At 44.1% G+C, this 12,036-nt stretch overlaps 2 protein-coding genes across 8 annotated transcripts in view; one reads left to right on the top strand and one right to left on the bottom strand.

The window, feature by feature from the left end:
• Window positions 1–12,036, top strand: part of ppfia2 (PTPRF interacting protein alpha 2) — a 639,866-nt gene that overhangs the window by 121,689 nt on the left and 506,141 nt on the right. The window lies entirely within an intron of this gene.
• LOC139280622 (endogenous retrovirus group PABLB member 1 Env polyprotein-like) overlaps window positions 1–12,036 on the bottom strand; it is a 45,009-nt gene that overhangs the window by 25,944 nt on the left and 7,029 nt on the right. Inside the window, exon 2 of one of the 2 annotated variants that reach the window (XR_011596727.1) lies at window positions 7,045–7,093. The exons of the other annotated variant lie outside the window; for it this stretch is intronic. The gene's annotated coding sequence lies outside the window, so the exon portion shown is untranslated. Of the gene's footprint in view, window positions 1–7,044; window positions 7,094–12,036 lie in introns of those variants that run through there. 2 annotated transcript variants of the gene reach the window in all.

The following is a 12,036-nucleotide window of genomic DNA, read 5'->3' as shown; positions in this document are numbered from 1 at the left end:
TATACTGCTCGCCGGTTTGAGGTGCTCACCGATCAGTGTGCTGAGCTCTTCAAAGGACTTGTCTGCCGGCTTCTCGGGTGCGAGCAGGTCTTTCTCAGCGCATACGTCTTGGATCCACAGCTGGTCAGTAGATGCGCCCTCCGCTAGTCAGCCGCTTCCTCTCCCAGCCAGTCCTTCGTGACAAAGCTCTGCTGGAGCCTCTCAACAAAATCGTCCAAGTCCTCACCAACACAGTACCATTCGTCTGTGCTACCGGTGGCCATCCTCGTGGGTCGTGGATTCCCGTTTCTCTTCGCCAAATGTAGTGTCCTTTCACCTTACTATAGAATCACATGAGGCATGTACTGCACATCAGGTCACTACGTGACCTGAACCTTTATTCCCAGGACCAAGAAGTGTTGACCCTGCATGGGACCTCCCTTTATATACCTGGATGACCAGGTGAGGAATGTCTCCCACAAGTTCACCCTCTGTGGTCAAGGTGTACATTTCTCAGGTGTATACAGTGTACAGTGTTGTTACATAAAGGTTACAGTTATGTGAAGGTTACAAACATGACAGGTACTGATGTATTTTTATTAAGAAGCCAAGATGAAAGATCATGGTTAATAGTTTAAGCACTGTCAAAGTTTAAAAGAATAAAAAAAGAGGTTAAATCAGAAAGTAATGATTAGGTGATGAGGGAAATCAAGATGTCGTGATTCAACTATTGCACTGCAAATGGGCCGGATCATCACAAGGCGTGCAATTTGAAGAAATTTGATAACTATAGAATAGAGTGAACTAGATTAAGAGATGACATAGGATAGGGGTAAGTTTAGAGACACACATTTCAGGAATATTGGGAGAGATACTAGCAGGGTCAGAGATAATATAGATTCCAGAGAGTGGAGGATCTGACAGATCTAGCAAGAGAAAAAAACTCAATGTCAATTATAATGGAACAAGTTGAAGAAATGTCAATCATAATGGAGTAATTAGTAGCTTCTGCTTACATTCTCTGTTTTTTCCTCATGGGTTTTCTGCTGTTAACAGTTTTTTTTGACTATCAGTTATTGGACAGGTGGAAATAATAGGCTGAAGGCAAGGAATATCACAATGAAGATTAGCAAGCTAAGTACAGATTCAGATGATCAAAAATGATAAGAAGCACAATGGTTATACATTTTCTTCGATGATGGAAATGTCATCTATGAATGCAACTGATCAGCATTGAAGAATATAAATTGAATTATATTTTGCAGTTTTGCTAGATTATCCAAGTGAGTCAGAGATGGTTTTTAAACGTTAAAATCTTTGCCTATGCTTCTTCAGATCGCTTAGAAGATTAAATACATTTTGCAGAATTTATGATTGGTCAATTATAGATAGTGTGGAAAGAACACTTGTTATATTTGAATGGCCTTCTTTCATTCTTGTTCTTATGTAGACTGCTATAACAGTAGAACCAAATTTTCCTTACACTTACCTACAAAAAAAAGCATTGGGTTTACTATAAAATTGCTCAATACCCACTACTAACATAGAGCTCAATTTTTCCTGTTCATTTGCGCCGTTTTTTTGGCATGCGGCGTTTTTTTTTGGCATATTTTTTTTTTTCAAAATTTCCCCCTGCGATCTGCGCCGGCGTAACTTAGTTATGATTTTTCAGGCCAGTTTTTTTTTAAAAACATCACAGTTCCCTCATGTCTGCTCCAGTTTTTTCAATTGTTCGCAGTTTGGCCAACATTTTTTTCCTCTTAGGTCGGCGTATCTTGTCACTCCCGAAAAACCTTCTGGTGAATTAAGAAAACCAGTGCACATTCACAAATCTGCGCTGAAAGATGCCATTGTTTTTAAATCGAAGATTTTGGAGGGAGTCAAGAACACTGTCAAAATCAATAATAAAATTCAACTTATTTTTACCTGTTAACGTAGAAGTGTAAATTTGTTGGACTTCAAAAGTTCTCTCATTTTTTAAACTCACTCACACGCCACCACCGAATGTCTTGAAGCAGAGCTGAAGGGTCGTAGGCTTAGCCGGTAGAATCGGCCTCGCGCCCGGACATGAGCTTGGCTACAAAACAAGCCGTGGGGAGAGTGGAGGGTGGGAGGAGAAGAGAGAGAGAGGTGCCGATCGGAAGGTTTGGAGCCCGGGGATAGGGAGGGAGTGAGAAGTCACAAGACTCCAATAAATAAAGGGGGTAGGGAGAGAGAAGTCACATGTCCTTTGGGTGTGGTCCATCCATACAGACCTGGAGAGATACAACTGCGAACCTGTGCTGCCTGCTTTCCTGCCATTCTGAGCTTCTTTCAAAAGGTTAAATTTAAGTATGGGGGCAAAACTGACAATTCCATACCTTGTGCGAGTGAGCTTTCTGCATCATGGTGCTACGTAGGAGACAATTGATTCGACTTCATCGCATCAGGAACATCAGAACCCGTAGGGTGCTGGGCAAGGAGGCCTTACCCACCTTGGGTATATTGAGACAGGTGTTCGTACTTCCACCTGAGTGATGCAGACTGTGTCAGAAGGCTGTGTTTCCGCAAAGAAGTTGTAAATGAGATCTGTGAGTTGATCAAAGCAGACCTGCAACCTAGAAGCATCAGGAGGACTGCTTTGTCAGTTGAAGTGAAGGTTACAGCTGCACTTTCATTCTCTGCCTCCGTATCATTTCAAACAACAACTGGGGATGTGTGCGCCATCTCTCAACATGCAGCACATGTCACGGCTGAACTGTACGCGCGTAGGAATTACTTCATAAAGTTCCCCATGACCACCCAAGCAATCCATGACCGGGCCGTGGGCTTCTCCAGGATTACTGGCTTCCCAAAGGTACAGGGCTGCATTGATTATACCCACATCGTCTTGCGAGCACCTTTTGAAGGATTCCAAGATGTACAGGAACAGAAAAGGCTTCCACCCCATTAATGTGCAGCTCGTGTGATGATATGCATCATATCATGTCAGTCGATGCAAGATACTCTGGCAGCACCCATGATGTGTTCATCCTATGTGACAACGTTATATCTGCCATGTTTCAGTAGCAGCAGCCCTCAAACATCAGTAAAGCATTCATGGTTGAGCTGCTGGCGCAAGGCTCGAGCAATCGTTAAAGGGGCACAATGGCCTGCCCTCCTCCGCCGTCTTGCTCTGGCTGCAGGCACTTGCATGGCTTCCTCATCCTTGTCCTCCTCCTGCTTGTTATCTGCATCTTCCACAACATTATCAAAATTGAGCCCATAGAAACTGTGGGTTGAATTTTAATATGCAGGAATGCTTGGGCTTGGGAGTGGGTAGGGAGTTAAGACTGATAGCATGCCGGGAAGCCGGCTCCAACCCGCCGACTTCTGCATTTCACTCCAGCGCATTAGGCCCGAGCGAGAGCGAGAGAGGCAGGTTGCCAATTAACATACGTTAATCACTCAGTTAGAGCGATATTGACATGGATTTTTGACTGTCGGCTTCACGGGTTTCCCGGGCTTCCTGAAACTCACCAGTGTAAGCAAAGCGAGCGCACAGCGGCAATTGCGGGGGCTGAATCAATCTCAGGAGAAATATGCCAATACTCACTCACAGCTGCTTTCTTACCTGCAAATGGGAAAGGGTTTGCTCACGGTACTTTTACTGAGAGGTTACTTTGTACGCATTGGCTCTAAGGCCAAGATTTAGGTATCTGTCAACATATTTAAGGTGGCAGACATGTTGACATCCAGAGTCTGTGGAGTGGTGTTGAAGGTGTGCATGGACTCACTTGCATGGAGAATTTTATGGTCCATGATACTGGCCACCCTATCCATGGAAGAAGACATCATCTCAGTGGCTTGTGAGATCACCCCACTCATGCTTGAGGTGGACTCCTCCAATCTATCTTTCTGCAGTCATGGTGAATGTACTTTGAAGGCCTGTCACTGCATCGCACATTGTCTGCTGCTGCTCAATAATTCTCCTCTTCATCGACGGCCCCCAGGGTACAGCATCTGTGTCCAACTTAGCAGGGCTTGGAGAGGGCTGCGCCTTCAGACGTGGATTCTCCACTGCTGTCCCTGTCTCCATCATCTGCTCTTCCTCACTCGTGAAGTATGAGTCACAAGATGAAAACCCAACTATCTGCTTACCAAAGTGTGAGTATCTGAACTGGTGCACAGTTTGAATGAGTTGTGTGATGGTGGACCCGCAGAAGGACTCGTTGCCCGCCATGTCCACCAACTCCTGCTGCATACGTGAAGGCCTTGTGGGAGATAAAAGGCATGAATTAGTCGTGGCAAAGTAAAAATGTTGCAAGTTATCATTATGAAGATGATCATATTGCACTCGGTGTTGAAACCAAGTCAACATGACTGAGTGTTGTATGACATGTATGGGGCTTTTTAATTGTGTCACCAGGTAGCTGAGAGCTCGCTGTCTCCCATCTCTGACAGTCTGGGACGCCATAACTCCACTTATTTCCAAGGCCGCCTCCTTTGCGGATGTGAGCTGCGTGATCTGTGGCCCCCTCCAGTTCTCTTCCTCTCCCTGGTGTTCTGTCTTCTCCTGCAAGGAGGGAAAGAACAGATCTATGAGTGAGTATAATGGCATATGTTCATCTGATAGATGGAGTGCATTTGGTGGGGGTGACTATGAAGGAGAAGCATGACATTGCATAAGTATGAGGGTGAGTGCCAGTGGTGGATGGATAGATGGGGATGTGAGGAAGTGCATAAATAGATAAGGATGGGTGCACTTATAAAGGAGAGCGAGTTAGTGATGTGTTGGAGTAGGCTTGAGAAGCCAGAGTGAAGGTGTGGGGTGATGCGCACAGCAGGATGTAGTTGAATGTGCCACTGTACTTACCTTTCCTGAACAGCTTAGGTCATTAAACTGCTTTCTGCACTGTATCTAGGAGTGTGGAACAATGCCCCTGCTGCTGACCTCCTCCACAACCTTCAACCACATCTTTTGGTCTCAGCTGTAGGCTTCTTCTTTCTGTTGCAAGGGAACAGTATTTTCCCTCCTACACCTCAGAGCCCCCAGCAGCACATCCAGCCCTTGAACTCCATTTTCACACTTGCTTGTCTCTTCTTCCCAACTCCAAACTCCTTCAGCTTGCATGTTTGGATTGTCCTTTTAAATACTAGAGTTGAGATCGCGTTTTGCGGGTCCACATCAAATCTGCTGCCGTTGGTTGGATGGGAAGGCTGGAAGTAAAATCCTAATAAGGTGGCTGAGTTAAAAAGCCACTGACAGATGTGCTGAACTTACTTCCGGGTTTCCCACACGCTATCAGATTCCCCACTCCTAGTACGTCACCAAATTAAAATTGGGGACTGTGTGTACAAACCATACCTCCTTCCGGAGCATGTCAGGCAAGACCTGTCTTCAATGCATGCATTCCATCTGCAGCAGCCTGACTTACAGAAACTGTCAAAAATTGGGATAGCTCTTCCTGTTGCTGCCAAAGCCATAACAGCATCAAGTTGCATGGGTCATAATAGAATCATAGGGGGGAATTTTCCAGGGGGTCAGCGGGCGGGATCGGTGGCGGGTCGGGTGGGAATGTTTTTTTTTGACAGTGGATCGGGACGCCATGCGCCTTTCCCTATGACAGGTCTGTCAGCACTGAGCAGACCCAACAGGCAGTGGCGAGCAACCCAATTAAGCTCATTATTGCCTTGCGAACAGATCATTAACAGGCTTTTTTAACTTACCTTTTAGCTTTAACTTTATGGCCACGGGAACTACGCTGTTCGGAGGCCACGACTATCAACCTGAGGAGAGTGTTCAGTGGCCATTGCTCCAGCTGATTCCTTGACCTCTTCAAAAGTAGCGGGGTCGGGACCCACCATCAACGTCGCCCGCCACACTCTCCAGTTTTGACGAAGGGTCATCGACCCAAAACGTTAACTCTGCTTTCTCTCCACAGATGCTGCCTGACACACTGACATTTTCTGTTTTTATTCCAGAATCCAGCATCTGCAGTATTATGCTTTTGTAAAAGAATATGGTATATCCTTAATAAAGAAAAAAGTTTCAATGACAAATTTAAAAAGTGAGAGAACATTTTATTGACCCTGAATTTCCTTATCGTCTTCAACACCTATGCTGTTGTTGCTGTGTTACTGCACTGAAAAGATTGAAGAAATTAGCATTTTGGTGCATTTGGGTACATTTACACCCATTTACGCCATTATTGCACTAAATACAATTTTTCTCTTTTTCTTTTAAACTGTATATCAAATCCTCTCAAGAGCACATAGCTTCACTGTTCAAGTAAATAGATTATCTTGGGTTTACAGGTTTCCAAGGAACTTTTTTTTTTACCCCTTCATATTTTATGATCACTGACACTTGCACTTCATTTTACCATAGTGCTGTCATCTCTTCCCAGAATTTTTTGGGACCCTGATTTTCCCCACCCACCGGTTGACTTCAGACAAGGGATGGCTTCCCCCGAGCATACAATTTTATGTCATCATGGTGGAGCAAAAGTTTAATCGCCAGAAGAATCAGGCATCATGGCAGAGAACAGAAGCCCACCAAGTACTACCCTCGTTAATGTGTGTGTAACCTGGTCCTATGAAGACCTCTGAGGAATTGTGCATCCGATGGCTGCATCTCTCCCAAGAATACCATTGGACATCTCTGCCAACTTCATTGTGAAGATTTGCAAATTTGCTCTGTCCTTGGCAGTTAAAGTGACAGCAGCCCTCAACTATTACAGCTCCGCAACCTTCCAGGCTGCCAGAGGGAATCTGTGCAAAATTAACCGGGAGTTGTCAGTGCATGTACCATGCAGATGACAGATGGCATCTTTCAGAGAGCAGCCAAATTCCTCCATGTGGGCATCGCCCTCAAGCAGCAGAGGTACAGAGCCAGGGACTTCTACAAGATAGCTGCATTCCCCAGGGTGCAGGGTGCCACAGTGGCATGCATGTGGCATTGAAGGCACTAACCGAGCAGTTATTAACATCTGTAAATGGGAAGAGGTTCCATTCTCTGAATGTGCAGCTTACCTGTAATTCAAATCAGGCCACTTGCCACTGCAAGGAGCATCCGAAGGCAGATTCTGAAGAACGTCTTCATCAACTGTTTGACAGTAGTAGCAGCACCTCAGCCATACCTTCTTCAAGCACCCTTCCAGAGAAAACGGGTAATTATAGACCGGTTAGCCTGACATCAGTAGTGGGGAAAATGTTGGAATCAATTATTAAAGATGAAATAAAAGCGCATTTGGAAAGCAGTGACAGGATCGGTCCAAGTCAACATGGATTTATGAAAGGGAAATCATGCTCGACAAATCTTCTGGAATTTTTTGAGGATGTAACTCGTAGAGTGGACAAGGGAGAACCAGTGAATGTGGTGTATTTGGACTTTCAAAAGGCGTTTGACAAGGTCCCACACAAGAGATTGGTGTGCAAAATTAAAGCACATGGTATTGGGGGTAATGTACTGACGTGGATAGAGAACTGGTTGGCAGACAGGAAGCAGAGAGTCGGGATAAACCGATCCTTTTCAGAATGGCAGGCAGCAACGAGTGGGGTGCCGCAGGGCTCAGTGCTGGGACTATTTATAATATACATTAATGATTTGGATGAAGGAATTGAGTGTATTATCACCAAGTTTGCAGATAACACTAAACTGGGTGGCGGTGTGAGTTGTGAGGAGGACGCTAAGAGGCTGCAGGGTGACTTGGACAGGTTAGGTGAGTGGGCAAATGCATGGCAGATGCAGTACAATGTGGATAAATGTGAGGTTATCCACTTTGGGGGCAAAAACACGAAGGCAGAATATTATCTGAATGGCGGCAGATTAGGAAAAGGTGAGGTGCAATAAGACCTGGGTGTCATGGTACATCAGTCATTGAAAGTTGGCATGCAGGTACAGCAGGCGGTGAAGAAGGAAAATGGCATGTTGGCCTTCATAACTAGGGGTTTAGAGTATAGGAGCAGGGAAGTCTTACTGCAGTTGTACAGGGCCTTGGTGAGGCCTCACCTGGAATATTGTGTTCAGTTTTGGTTTCCTAATCTGAGGAAGGACGTTCTTGCTATTGAGGGAATGCAGTGAAGGTTCACCAGACTGTTTCCCGGGATGGCTGGACTGACATACGAGGAGAGATTCGATCGACTGGGCCTTTATTCACTGAAGTTTAGAAGGATGAGAGGGGATATCATAGAAACATTTAAAATTCTGACGGGACTGGACAGGTTAGATACAGGAAGAATGTTCCCAATGTTGGGGAAGTACAGAACCAGGGGATACAGTCTAAGGATAAGGGGTAAGCCATTTAGGACAAGATGAGGAGAAACTTCTTCACTCAGAGAGTTGTTAACCTGTGGAATTCCCTACCGCAGAGAGTTGTTGATCCCAGTTCATTGGATGTATTCAAGAGGGAGTTAGATATGGCCCTTATGGCTAAAGGGATCAAGAGGTATGGAGAGAAAGCAGGAAAGGGGTATTGAGGTGAATGATCAGCCATGATCTTATTGAATGGTGGTGCAGGCTCGAAGGGCTGAATGGCCTACTCCTGCACCTATTTTCTATGTTTCAACGTTTCTTTGACCCAGCTGGACCTTTGCAGGAATCCTTACCTGTGTGAAGAAGTCCAAACCTACTGAATGGTCTATTTCCTGTTGATATATCACAAATCACAAGACAAATGTCCAGTATATTTCAAAACTGAAATTCATGTCAATTACAAAGCTGTAATTGACATGAAGGACATTCTGGCCATAAGTATCTCCATATGAATGACTACTGCAATACAATTTTAAACCTCCATCTAAAATATTGTTGTTACTGAAAGAATATACATCTGTCAGTTAAAGTCGGTGCATTTTTTAAATGGAAAACATTTTTGATAGTTTTATTGAATAGCAAGGACTTCTGATAGTATTAAATAATGCAGCATTACTGTGGTGCAATGGTGATAATATTTCCAAATTATTTTAGTATTTTATAAACTTGTTGCAGATCTACATATCTGTTTATTGCAAGATCTGAAATCACCTGAACTCGTCAAGTATAGTAACTGATAGGCTATTTGTTATTTTATTCATAAGATACCATAATGAAAGAAATAATCTTTTGATTATGCATTAGGTTTATGTTTTCCCTTTAGGATTTCATGACCTGTTCCATCCTGTGACTTAGCTTATATGCCAGGCTTGACTTTAAATAAAAACAATGAGGATTTAGATATTAGAAACATAGAAATTTACAGCGCAGAAGGAGGCCATTTTGGCTCATCATGTCCGCATCGGCCGACAACGAGCCACAAGGCCCTCGGTCAGCAGCCCTGAAGGTTACATATAAACCTATGAACAATGGCGGAAAGGTAAAGAGCATCCGGCCTAACCAGTCCTCCCCCCACAACTGCGATACTCCATGTATCGCAACATTCTACACTCCATCCGGAGCCATACAATCTCCTGAGAGAGGCAAAAAAAGAGATAAAAACCCAGGCCAATTGGGGAAAAAAAATCTGGGAAAATTCCTCTCCGACCCATCCAGGCGATCAAAACTAGTCCAGGAAATCACTTTGGCCATATTAGATTCATTGAAGTACTTACCATCGTATCTGCACCAGCCAACAAGAGGTTATTCAGTTTAATCCCACTTACCGGCTCTAGGTCCGTAATACTTCAAGTGCCCATCCACGCACCTTTTTAATGTGGTAAGGGTTTCTGCCTCTACCACCTTTCCAGGCAGTGAGTTCCAGACCCCCACAACCCTCTGCGTGAAGAAGCTTCCCCTTAAATCCCCTCTAAACCTTCCCGCAACCACCTTAAACCTATGCTTCCCCTTTATTGACCCGTCCACCCAGGGAAATAGGCCCTTGCTATCCACTATATCCAGGCCCCTCAAAATTTTATACACCTCAATGAGGTCTCCTCTCAGCCTCCTCTGTTCCAAGGAGAACTAACCCAGCCTATCCAATCTGTCCTCATAGCTAAGGTTCTCCATTCCAGGCAGCATCCTCGTAAATCTCCTCTGTACCCTCTCCAATGCAATCACGTCCTTCCTATAATACCAAAACTGCACCCAGTATTCCAGCTGTGGCCTAACCAGTGTATTATATAATTTAAGCATAACCTCCCTGCTCTTGTATTCTATGCCTCGGCCAATAAAGTCAAGCATTCCATATGCCGCCTTAACCACCTTATCCACCTGGCCTGCTACTTTCAGGGATCTGTGGACAAGCACTCCAAGGTCTCATTGTTCATCTGCACTTCTAAGTGGCCTACCGTTTAATGTGTATACTCTTTCTTTATTAGCCCTCCCCAAGTGCATTACCTCACACTTCTCCAAATTAAATTCTATATTAGACCTGAATTTCTTCGGACTTTCTATTGTTCCATAGTGGTAACTTCATCGGAAATATAGCAAAATCCTGTTTACGCTCCACTTCCGACCAAATTACAGCGGTGCAGTGGCAGAAGGTCGGGGGAAATTCAGGGCTATTGTGATTGGGCCCATAGAAAATCTTTCTTGCAGTACAGATTCTTTCCAACTATGGCATATATAACATCATTTGTACAACTTACTTGCTATATCCTCATCAATATTTCTCTGTATCTGTACAGTGTTTTATCCATAAATCCTTAAAGAGGAAGTGGAATCTACGGGAGTATTTGTTACAACTGATTTTGTGCTCCCAGCAGGGAGTGGTGCTCTTAGAGGGTGCATTCCAGGAAATTTCAGGCACATAACCTGTGATTCTTTTTATAATGATTATTTTTGTTTGAGTGGAAAATCAAAGGCTATCCATTCATGGTGGGTTTCCTGTGGGTGCTGCTCCCCAGTGAGAGCACAAGATAAATTGTCTATTTTATTCAAAGTGCTTTCCTTTTATGGAAGCGAATGGTACTCACACCTTAAATTTTGGAAAGTGGTAAGGACAGCACAAATAGTATCTCACTCCTTGCTAGGTCAATGTCATGAAGTCAATTACAAGAAGAACCTAGGAGTGGCTCCTTAACAAATAATTGGGACAGGAAAGGGGAAACATGATTTCAAATCAGATTTAGGGCCACTTTATGCTGCCTACTCATGGAAACATGCTAAAGGATGGAATGCGGAGCTCCCCGCTTGTGATGCGTTTCCTGTGATTGGAGGGTCCTCAAAACAATCTAAAGTTATCCTGCTGATGTTCAGTATGGAGCTTTTCTTGGATGCTTTGGGACACTCCTAGAATTGAAGTCACCAGAGCAGGGAGCATGATCCTACTTGAGGGTCTCACGTCAGTAGAAAAATTAACATTTTCAAGGAAACCTCAAATCCACAGCTGGATTAACAAAGTATTCAACATTTATGCCTGTTAAGTTCGACAAATAGCTGTTTCAGAACCATTAAAAGACCATTACTAAAATCACATCATGTTAGACTGATAATAAGAACATAAGAACATCAGAAATAGGAGCAGGATTAGACCATTTGGCCCATTAAGCCTGCTCCGTCATTCAATAAGATCATGGCTGATCTGATCATGGACTCAGTTCCACTTCCCTGCCCACAACTCATAACCCTTTACTCCCATATTGCTCAAAAATCTGGAACTCCACCTTAAATATATTCAAAGACCCAGTCTCCACAGCTCTCTGGGGCAGAGAATTCCACAGATTTGCAACCCTCAGAGAAGAAATTCCTCCTCCATCTCAGTTTAAATACGTGGTCCCTTATTCTAAGACTATGTCCCCTAGTTTTAGTTTCTCCATGAGTGGAAATATCCTTTCTGCATCCACCTTGTTGAGCCCCCTCATTATGTTTTATGTTTCGATAAAATCACCTCTCATTCTTCTGAACTCCAGTGTGTATAGGCCCAACCTACTCAACCTATCTTCATAAGTCAACCCCCTCATCTCTGGAATCAACCAAGTGAACCTTCACTGAACAGCCCCCAATGCAAGTATATCCTTCCTTAAATACGGAGACCAAAACTGTATGCAGTACTCTAGGTGTGGCCTTACCAATACCCTATACAGTTGTAGCAGGACTTCTCTGCTTTTATACTCTATCCCCCTTGCAATAAAGGCTAACATTCCATTTGCCTTCCTGATTACTTGCTGTACCTGCATATT

The sequence above is a fragment of the Pristiophorus japonicus genome, chromosome 15 (assembly GCF_044704955.1).
Source record: "Pristiophorus japonicus isolate sPriJap1 chromosome 15, sPriJap1.hap1, whole genome shotgun sequence".
Classification (NCBI taxonomy): domain Eukaryota; kingdom Metazoa; phylum Chordata; class Chondrichthyes; family Pristiophoridae; genus Pristiophorus; species Pristiophorus japonicus.
This window is presented reverse-complemented; position numbering and strand designations above follow the sequence as displayed.